Below are 11,571 nucleotides of genomic sequence, written 5' to 3'. Positions count from 1 at the left end.
TCTATATATTTTTCTTGATTTTTGGGTTGTTTCGTACGGTGGAGATCAAATTCTTTAATGGTGCAAGAAATATGCACACCTGCTATTCCTTTCATTCTTGGTCTATAATTAATTATTTTTATTTTTTAGATATTCATATAGGAATTCAATTCTGATGTAATATTAATAGAAAATAGGTTTTCTAGTTTATTTCATTCGAAGATGAAGCAGATTGTGTAGAGGAGAGATTTTCGCAGATATGGGTTCTGCCATCTGCGATTTGCAGTTTTAGAAACTGCTTGCAACAATCTAATTTTTGTTTTGCAGGGTATCAGTCCTACGAACAACCCTCCTTCTGATTCTTGATTGTCTTGTATTAGTTATTTAATTTCAGATCATCTTTCTTGAATTAAATCTTGAATTAAAAATCAAACCCTAGACCCATTCAAACCAGATTGGACCAAACTGGTTGGATCGAATCTGTGGTTCGATGGGGGCTGTTCTCAGCTCTAATTTTTTCACTCATGGGTCCAGGAGTTGATGGTTATTTTTGCAAGATGCAATTCAGCCCACATCTGTAAAACCCAATTTTAATATGTTAAAACTGCTTTATCCCATTTCAGCATAAAAGCTATATGGGCCAAACTGTTCTTTGTAGTTCCGCCCATATACCTAGATAATATTAATTAGTAATATTTTGAACTCATTTGTGCTTTGATTATGGTTTTTACAGTTATTTAATTGATTGGATCAATTATGGATTTCCTACATGTGATGTATGGATGTGTGATGTGCAATGTTCAAGGGCCATAAGTACTTGGCCCATGCTGATTCGATAAGTGGCTCTTGTGCACACCATGGTTGAATGCACATCATTTCCATGGTGTCCTTAAGATCATTGGATAATCTCCCATCATGGTGGGCCCTACACCAGCTTTCTCCCCAAGAGGAACCGTGTAGAACCCTAGCCGTTTAGGGCCCATCTAAATCTAGCTTTATGAAAGTTAGTGGGAGCCACTTTGGTTTGACCTAAATTAAAATAGGGGGTAATATTTTGTTCCCTCCACTGAAATATGAGTGCATTTGATAGGGAAATTCATGTGATGAACTCTCTAAAGGCCTTCCATCATTAACATGAAGATGGGTCCTTCAGTAATGAGGAAACACACCATAAAATTGGGCTATCCATTTGCTGTTGGATCTATTGGATTATTTCATAAGATGATACAACATCATATACTGATGTGGGAGGGCCTATCCTAAAATGGAAGACTTTCTCATGGTACTTTGGCGTCCACGAATATGATGGGTGAACACTCACTGGATAGAAAGGTTTAACCTAAAATGACAATGAACCTTGTTTGACAGAGGCCAAAGGGAAAGCTCATAAGATGAGTGGATATGATCCTTTATAGAAGGTGGTGGGGTTATGCAGCTGAAACTGTTGGTTCCATGCACCTTATGTGATTTCCCACATTTCTAGAGACATAATTCGTAGTCTCCCTCACTAAGTTAGGAGGGAAATCTCAGAGATGAATAAATGGGAATGGAACTTAGATTAAAAGCCATATCTATGTAGATAACATGAATCAAATAAGGTTGTGGACTAATATTTGCTTTGCCCTTTATCAGAAATGGAAAATGGGCAATTCGCTAAGCTGTTAGACGACAACAAGCTTAAGGGCCCAAATTATGCTGACTGGAATCGTAACCTTATGCTGGTCCTAACATCCAAGAAATTGGACAAGGTAGCTAAGAACCCTGCTCCGGAACGTCTGAGTGATAGGGCTTCTGAGGCTCACAGGAGGGACTACCAAGATTGGGAGGAGAAAAATTCTCTTGCCTAGTGCTATATTATAGCCTCAGATAATTAGATACACAGTGACAATTCGATCATACCGAATTGTCCAAGGATATCTTGGATAGTCTAAGGACAATGTATGAGGAGTAGTATTGTTCTACTCTTCAGAAATCCTGAAACAGTTCATGACCGCACAAATGTCCAAGAACTAGCTAGTTCGTGACCATTGTCTTAAGATGATGGGATACATCAATGAACTGGAGGCTATTGGATCTGGGCTAGATCATGTCACCAAGGTTGATGCCATCCTGAACTCTTTGCCTACTTCCTTCAATCAGTTCATCATGAACTATAACATGAACAAGCTAAATGTTACTTGTTGAAGGTGGCAAATCAGACAAGAAGAAGAGGAAGGTGAAGAAAAAGTCTCAATAGAAAGTTAACAGGCCCAAAAGGCAAAGGAAGGACAAAGCATCAGATGCTTGTCACTTTTGCAAGCAGGCTGGCCACTGGTAGAGCAATTGCCCTCTGTACTTGGAGATCAAGAAACAGTAATTTCGAATCCATTGTCATAGAAACCAATATGTTGGTAACTTCTGCTACCTGGTGTATTGACTCCGACTCTTCTTCTCATGTAGAAGACTGAGTGACGGAGAGATGATTCTTTACTTGGGGAATTCTGCAAGTGTTGCAGCTACAACCATTGGAACTGTAGAATTGTATTTCAGAGAAGGATCAATTACATTAAAAGATTGTCTTTATGTACCCAATTTGAGAAGAAATTTGATTTCTGTTTCAAAACTATGTGCGAATGGATATTCTGTTCTCTTTAGTAATATGATTACTATCAAAAGAAATAACAAATTCCTTGCATATGGAGAACTTGAGAATGGTCTCTATGTTCTCCATCCTTCTCTGGAAACAAATATAACCGAAACTACATCGGATAATAACCACAAGAAAATAACCCATGATACAATTAATCCCACGTGCCTATTGATGAGACCAAAAAGAACCCTATTTTTATCCTCTAATATTCACTCTTTTATATTTATTTATCACTTAAATGAACTCATTACTCTTGTATTTCGATTTAGGGCAATAAAGAAGGCAATTAGAAGAAAACAGGACAAATCGGGCGATTTTGCACAGTTTCGGCGACAGTCAGTAATCTGGGCCTAACTCTCAATTCCGGACACCGAATTGGACAATTCAAGAAGCATTAGAAAGTAGCAATTAGGTTGATATCTTTTTGGGTCAATTGTTCGTGACAGCCTTTGACCAATGTTTTAACATGGTTCAACCTAAAGGAATCGATGGAACAAAATTCAGTAATTGCAGCTATCTCAATTATTGTTATTTTGGTTTAACTGTTTTCACAAATCTTAATGCTATTATTGTTTAACATGGAACGCTATCGTACCCAGTTGAGTGGTGATAAGTGTTGATCGAATGCTGGGTTTGGTCAACCGAATTAGGAAAACACAAGGTTTATTATGGCTATCCTAATAAATCTAAGGTTAAATGCTTGAATTACAAGAATGCTGAATTGTACCTAGGATCGATGGCCAATCGATTTAACCCGAACCCTTGAACCAGAATTCGGTAAGACTGATTTTCTCTTGTTTGTTTAGTTTGTTATTCTTTTAATTTTAGTTATTTAATCCCACACAATTACTTTACCCATTCGGCTAAGAGATTATTGATTTGCTCCCTGTGGGATTCGACCTAGAACCACTTTTACTGCAAACATTTTATTGTGGGACTAGTACTAATTTTGAGGGCTTCGACAAACCCGTCAAAATTTTGGCGCCGTTGCCAGGGAGCAACTTTAATTTCTTAGCTATTACCTTCCTCTTGTTAACCTCTTTTGTTTTATGACTCATGCTTCTCAACGAGGTGAACTCGAGTACAATCCCGAAATTGAGAGGACCACCCGTCGTTTAAGAAAGGAGGCGAAGCAAAGGAAGGATCGTTCACCAAAGAAGGTGAATTCAGATTGTGATCTTCCCATCTTCGAAGAAGTAGAAAGAATGGCTGACAGAGAGAGGACATTAAGGGAGTTGGCTGCACCAATTCTGAACCAACAACCTTTATGCATCACGTACCCCACTCTTGAGGTAGCCTTTGAACTCAAATCTGGTTTGATTCAATTATTACCTCTGTTTCATGGTTTCCCAGATGAGGACCCTCACAAACATCTAAAGGAATTTCATGTCGTCTGTTCAAGCATGAAACCCCATGGTATGACCGAGAACCAGGTAAAACTCATAGCCTTTCCATTTACTTTAAGAGATAAAGCAAAGGATTGGTTTTATATTCTCCCTCCCGGTTCTGTATGCACATGGGATGAAATGAATAGGATATTTTTAGATAAATATTTTCCTGCATCCCGGGCTGCGAATATAAGAAAAGAAATATGTGGAGTTCGGCAGTTTGGTGGTGAGACATTATATGAATATTGGGAAAGGTTTAAGCAACTTGTTGCTAGTTGTCCCCACCACCAAATTCCTGAACAATTGTTAATCCAATACTTCTATGAAGGGCTTCAGCCCATGGATAGAAGTATGGTCGATGCAGCCAGTGGAGGAGCCTTGGTGAACAAGACACCCGAAGCGGCCAGGGAGTTAATATCCAACATGGCCGAAAATTCACAACAGTTCGGTGCAAGGACAGACGGTACCATTAGACGGGTTAATGAGGTAAGCCATGTAAATTTAGAAAATCAGATTTCTGACCTAACTGCTTTGGTAAGACAACTCGCTGTAGGACAAATACAAACTGCCAGGGTGTGTGGTAAGATGACGAAATGGCCATTTAATGGTAAGCCTGAAAGATCGACAGACACACTTGACCTTATACATACTGATGTATGTGGTTCCATGAATGTTAGAACACGTAACCAGCATGTTTACTTTATTACAATTACCGATGATTACTCACAGTATGGTTACGTGTATGTAATGAGGCATAAGTCTTAATCTTTGAAAAGTTCAAAGAATTCAGACAAGAAGTCGAGAAACAGTTAGGGAGAGAAATTGACCGTTCGATCAGATCAAGGTGGCAAGTATCTCTCTGACGAATTCAAGGACTACTTAAAGGACAATGGGAAAGTATCACAATTAGCTCCTCCTACTACACCACAACTAAACGGTTTGTCTGAAAGGAGGAACCAGACTTTATTGGATATAGTCTAATCACTTCTTGTACACTTAGAACTACCCACATCCATTTGGGGTTATGCATTAGAGACTACGATATACGTGCTGAATCGGGTCCCTACCAAATCCGTTCTGAAGACTCCCTATGAGCTTTGGACCAGTAAGAAACCAAGTGTGAGACACTTGAAGATTTGGGGTTGTCCGACACATGTTAAAAGAACAAGTGCTGACAAATTGGAATCAAAGACTAGTCGTTGCCTATTTGTAGGTTACCTAGAAGGCTCTGTAGGATATTTGTTCTATGACCGAGGAGAATAGAAGGTGTTTTGTAGTCGAAATGCCCATTTCTTGGAAGAGGATTTCATCTTGAACAATCATCATCAAGAAGTTGTTCTTGATGAGGAGTGCTCAAGGGTAGTCTGAGATGTCCCACAAGCTCTAGTTAATAACCAACCTAGGAGATCTACCTGGGATTCTATGCCTCCAGTTCATTACGGCTATGACCAAGAAAGTTACTTGGTGAAAGCCATGACCAGTGAGGAGGATCCCGTAACTTAAACAGAAGGTATGTTGGACATAGATTCCTTGAAGTGGATAGATGCCATGAGAGCAGAGATGGACTCAATGAAGACCAATGGAGTCTGGACTCTAGTGGATATGCCCCATAGGGTAAAAGCAATTGGTTGCAAATGGATCTATAAGAGGAAGAAGGGCCCCGATGATAAGGTTGAGACCTATAAGGATTGTCTTGTGGCGAAAGGGTACACTCAGAAAGAAGGAATCAATTATGAGGAAACCTTTTTGCCCGTGGCCATACTTAAATCCATTAGGATCCTGCTAGCTATAGTAGCATACCATGATTACTATATTTGGCAAATGGATGTCAAAACTGCATTCCTGAATGGAGTTCTTACTTAAGATATCTATATGCAGCAACCACTAGGTTTCATAGCTGCGGGTCAGGAACACATGGTATGTAAACTGAACCGGTCCATATATGGACTTAAGCAAAATTCTAGGAGTTGGAACATTCGGTTTGATTCTACCGTCAAACTGTTTGACTTTGAGCAATATCCGGATGAGCCCTTTTACAGGAAAACCAGTGGGGATAATGTTACATTCTTGGTTTTATATGTAGATGATATTCTACTCATTGGGAATGATGTAGGAATGTTGACTACAGTGAAAGTGTGGCTTTCACATCAATTATACATGAAAGATCTTGGAGAAGCCTTCACATACTGGGTCTTCGATTCTATAGAGATAGATCGAAGAGGATAATAGGATTATCCCAGTCTGCCTACATTGACAAAATAGTCAAGAGACATAGCATGGAGAACTCCAAGAAAGGAAATGTTCCTTTCAGGCATGGAGTCACTCTCTCCAGGGGTATGTCTCCCAAGACTGCCGAAGAGATTGAGGGCGTGAAAGAGGTTCCCTATGCCTCATTCGTAGGAAGCATCATGTATTTTGTGCACTCATCCTGACATTTCTCAAGCAGTGAGTGTGGTAAGCATATACCAATCTTCCAAGACAGGAGCATTGGACCACTGTGAAAAACATACTAAAATACCTTCGAAGGACAAAAGAGTTTTGTTTGGTATTCGATGGTAGTTCACTCAGGGGTATGTTGATGCCAATTTCCAGTGAGATCGAGATGATAGAAAGTCTACATCTGGTTATATCTTCACTATTAGATCGTGTACTATTTGCTGGAAAAGTAGCAAACAGGGGTCCATGGCGGATTCCACAACCGAAGCCAAATACATTTCTGTAAGTGAAGCTGACAAAGAAGCTGTCTGGATGAAGAAGTTCATTCAGGAACTAGGAGTAGTTCCATCCAGCACATCACCCATTCCATTGTTGTATGACAACACTGGAGCCATTGCTCAGGCTAAGGAGCTTTGAGCCCACTCGAAGTCGTAGCACATCGAGAGGAAGTACCAGGTATTACGATAGATAGTTGAAAGAGGGGACATCCTGATTCAGAAGGTAGAATCGGCAAAAAATGTAGTAAGCCCATTGACTAAGCCATTGACAAAGAAATGTTTGAGAAACACGTGGAAAGCATGGGACTCTGGCTTATACCCGATTTAACCTAAGTGCAAGTGGGAGCTGTTAGATAGTGTATGCCCATAGCTCCAATCAGAATGATGTACATTATGACATTTAATGTAAATGAATAAAGTACATATTTGATTCATGTTATTATGGTGTTTTTATGTGTAATACCCTTAAACTAGACACATATGAGACTCATGTTAGTTTAGAATCTTTACAGTCATTGGATAGATCTGGAGAGATTTATCCTACCAAGGCTGACATTGATGTGCCACCAAGTTGGTTGGGGTGGCTTGTCTCAGCTGCTAGGGTAAGACCTGTGGTACATGCAGTGTGGGTTTTCTTAAAACCCTGAACCGGACCAAAATTCCAATATTGCCTTGGACCTTGGAGATAGATGAGCAAAACTGGAATGTTACACTTGACCCCTAGACTCGATTATGATACTACACTAGGTGTCGGATTGTGCTGTCTTTGATATGTCAATCAGTGAGATTCTTAGAGGGGTTCAAAACCTGGGTATGTTGGGACAATCTGAGAATTCATCTGAGTGGATGATCATAGCGACGGGATCAACCCCTTTGTCGAACAAAGTGAATGATCGGGGATGCGCTCTCTCTGATGGAAACCTATACTACCGGCAGTTGATTTCAATCATTGAAATTTGTGTTGCAATATATATATATATATATATGTTATGGTTTCAAAATGTTTTCCAAAGGTTTTAATTCCCGGGATCCATGTGAGTAGAGAGTGCAGTAGTGTACCTTGTAGCCATGGGAGATGTCCTCTTTTGTCCGGTAGTGTTTGATCATTATGGACAGAGAGGTTAAGTGTAAGACCATTGAGGGTAATACTTGATGGGCTAATCTTGGATCTGCCCACAGTCCTTGGGTTTTTATAAGGTGGCTTGACCCAAGGACCATTTAGTGTAAATGTTGGGACCATTAACAGCCCATGGTGATGGACTTAGGGGTTCACTGTCTCCTACAGTGAATTCGGCCAGACCTTGTGATAGAGGCTGGGCTGAACCCTTGTGGCTGGTGTGTAGATCAATGTTTGGGTTCCACGCCATACAAGGATAGTCAAATATGCAACAAATTGAGGGGATAGTGAGCACATAGACTTAATGGACCTAAAGCCCAATTCGAATTGGCTTAATAAGATTAATTAAAAGAGGGCGGTTCTGGGATTTAGATCAGAAGATAGGATAAGGGATTATCCCTATCCACTCAAAGAGTCTAGATCCAAATAAAGATTTAGATCAGGAAACTCCTAATTTGATTAGGAAGGCTGGTCTTTATCTAATATAAGATAAGGGATTATCCATATCTCTTAAAGATAGTCAAGATCCAATTAAAAGATTTGGATTAGAAAACTCCTAATGGGATTAGGAGAACCTCTCTTTAAGGCTATAAATATAAGAGTAAGGTGAACCTCCAAATCGACTCACATGTCGGCTGAATTGTAGAAAAATACAACACAATTTGACTACACTATCTTCTTCTCTCCTGCTCTTGCCGCCCTACCAGTTTGATCTCCACTAGTGGGAGTGATCAAGAACAGTTATTAATATTGTCTTTTGGTAGAAAAGGTAATATGAAGTCGTGCTCACCTGCCCTCCATCATATTCTTGCTGAAGAATTTGGTCCTTTCTGAAGAATCGTCCTATTGATTCTGCTTCGCATAACACCTTAATTGGGGGTTTGTTATTACTTTGTATTAGGTATATCCCTCTACCCACTTTTGGTTTCAAATCTAGTCTGGTTTGGTTTCAAGATTGATCCTTGAAAATGCAGTTATCTAAAATAGAGAATGTGATTCCCACATGAGAGAGAGAGAAATTTTTGAAATTTTGCCCAACCTTCATGCAGGGTTCGGCCATCCATATGATGAATCTCTCATCCCTTCAAGATTTGGATTGCGAACCTCATAGTTCGATTAGGAGAGGTGCTTCTTAAGGTTTAAGAAAAGAGAGTTTGATATGCTCCAAATCACTTTGCTATCAGCTTTTTCGTTTGCTCTTGCCGCCCTAGAAACCCTAATTCACTCTCCACTTTTGTGACTGATCTTGATCAGTCTGATTTCTGATTTTTGCAAGAAAATATCATAATTATTTTGTTCTTTGTATGATCCAATATGTTGGATTGCAGTTTTGCTGGAAATTGCATTGTTAAACCACCTTCATTCCAAGATGTGCCATCTTTAGTGGAAGCTGGTTTTGGGATTCAATTTGGGCGTGAACTACCACTTTGGGAGCTACGTTTGTGGAATCCGTATCAGGTATACTTCTACCTCTTGTTTGGTTTGAATCTGGTCTAATTTCAGTGCAAGAACGATCCTTGAAAAATGTAGTTTTTCTAAAACAGGGTATATGATTCCTGGAAGGTTGATATAAAATTTTTGAAAATTTTCCCAGCCATCTTGCATGGTTCAGCTATCCATTCAATGGATTTAACATTCCAACACTTATTATTTGCTTATTATCTACTGTCTTGATTGTGAATCTTGATTGAAAATTTTAGACTAAAGATTTCCAACACTTTACTTGTGAATTGCTGCATGTTTTGGACACCAATCCCTAGAAAGATTTGACTGAGTTTTGGTCCAAACTAGTTGGGCTGAACCTATGGTTCTTTGGGGTTTGATCACAGCTCCTTGGGTCACGTTTTTGGTGGCTCAAAATTGGATATAGGCCAGGGGTTTGTTGGCCCATTGCATGGAATAATTCAGCCCATACTTGAAAACTCCATTTGCGTTTGGTTAAAGCAAAACCAACCCATTTCAACATGGACTACTCTATGGGCCGAACTGCTTTTTACAATTTAGCCCATATACCAAGATAAAATTATTGGATAATTTGGGTTCATTATTGGGCTGATTCTGTGTTAACCTAAATAAATTTGGGTTTTACAAACCTTTGAATTGATTTGGATCAATTTGTCTGTGTGCTTGTGATGTGCTGAATGAATGTGATTCATTCATGGGCCTTAAGTGCTTGGCCCATGTTTGGACTTATGTGGCTCTCTGTGAATATCATGGTTAAATGTACATCATTACCACAATGCTCTTAGATCATTACATGATCTCCCTTTTTCGATGGCCCCCTGATAAGCTTCCTCCCCAAGAGGAAGCTCGTAGAACCAAAGTTCGTTATGGGCCCATTCGAATCTGACTTTATAAAAGTCAGTCGGAGCCACTATGGTATGACCTAAATCAGACCTATGGACTGTTTTACATGTTCCCTCTGGAATAATATGAGTACAATGAAATAAGGAATATCATAGGATGATTTCTCTAAATGCCTTCCATCATTAGCATGAAAGTGGGTTGCATTGGTGGGTGGAGATGCACCTTAAAATTGGGTTATCCATTTTGCGGATGTAGTCAGTGGGATATCTTCATGAGATAATAGGGGCGTCATAGATTGAAGTGGGATGGGCCTATCCTAAAATGGAAGAATCTTTCACGGTACCTTGGGGCCCATGATATGACGGGTTTGCACTTACTAGATAGAAAGATTTAACCTAAAATGGCAATGAACCTTGTCTGATGGAGGCCAAAGGGAAAACTCATTGGATGGGTGGGTATTTGATCCTTCATAGAAAGTGGTGGGGTTTTGCAATAGAAGCAGTTGGTCCCATGCACCTATGTGATTTTCCACATTTCTAGGGACATGAACTGTATCCTCATGACTGAGATAGGAGGGAAGTCTCAAAGATGAATAAATGGAGATAGAACATAGATGAAAGTCCTTTCTATGTAAGATAACATGAAATAATGTTCTGCTCATGGACTAATTGTTATTGTGTTTTATTAGAAATGGCACATAGACAATTTGCTAAATTGTTAGACAACAAGTTAAGAGGACCTAATTATGCAGACTGCTACTGTAACCTTAATTTGGTGCTTACGTCCAAGAAACTGGATGAGGTTGCCAAGAACCCAACATCGAAACGTCTGGGTGACAGAGCTTCTAAAGCATGAAGGAGGGAGGAGAAAAACTCTTATGCCCGATGTTACGTCATAGCCTCTTTAGACGATTCTATCCAGAGACAATTTGATAAAATTGATTTCTACAAAGATATCCAGGATAGTCTAAAGATGATATATGAGGAGCAAAACCATTCTACAAGACAAAAGGTCATCAAATTGTTAATGACCATGAGGGTGGACAAAAGCCAATTGGTTCATGACCATGTCATGCAGATGGTGGGTTATATAAATGAAATGGAGGCTCTTGGATCCCAACTTGATGATGACACCAAAACTGATGCCGTCCGAAACTCTCTTCCCTTGTCCTTTAATCAGTTTGTCATGAACTACAACATGAACAAGCTAAAGATTAACTTGTAAGAGCTCAACAATATGTTACAAAGGGATGAAGAACTAATAAAGAAAGACAAGCCGGAAGCCATGCTTGTTGAATGTGGCAAATATTAGACGGTTTTGTATGCCCTTAGCTTCAATCCGATCTGATGTACTTTTGATATTTAGTGTAAATAAATAAAAGTGCATGTTTGATTCATCTTGTTTGGTATAATTCTGTATAAGACCCTAAAATTGGAC

This window comes from Nelumbo lutea, chromosome 5, assembly GCF_056320005.1.
Source record: "Nelumbo lutea isolate HS-2025 chromosome 5, American lotus-T2T, whole genome shotgun sequence".
In the NCBI taxonomy this organism is placed as follows: Eukaryota; Viridiplantae; Streptophyta; class Magnoliopsida; order Proteales; family Nelumbonaceae; genus Nelumbo; species Nelumbo lutea.
This window is presented reverse-complemented; position numbering follows the sequence as displayed.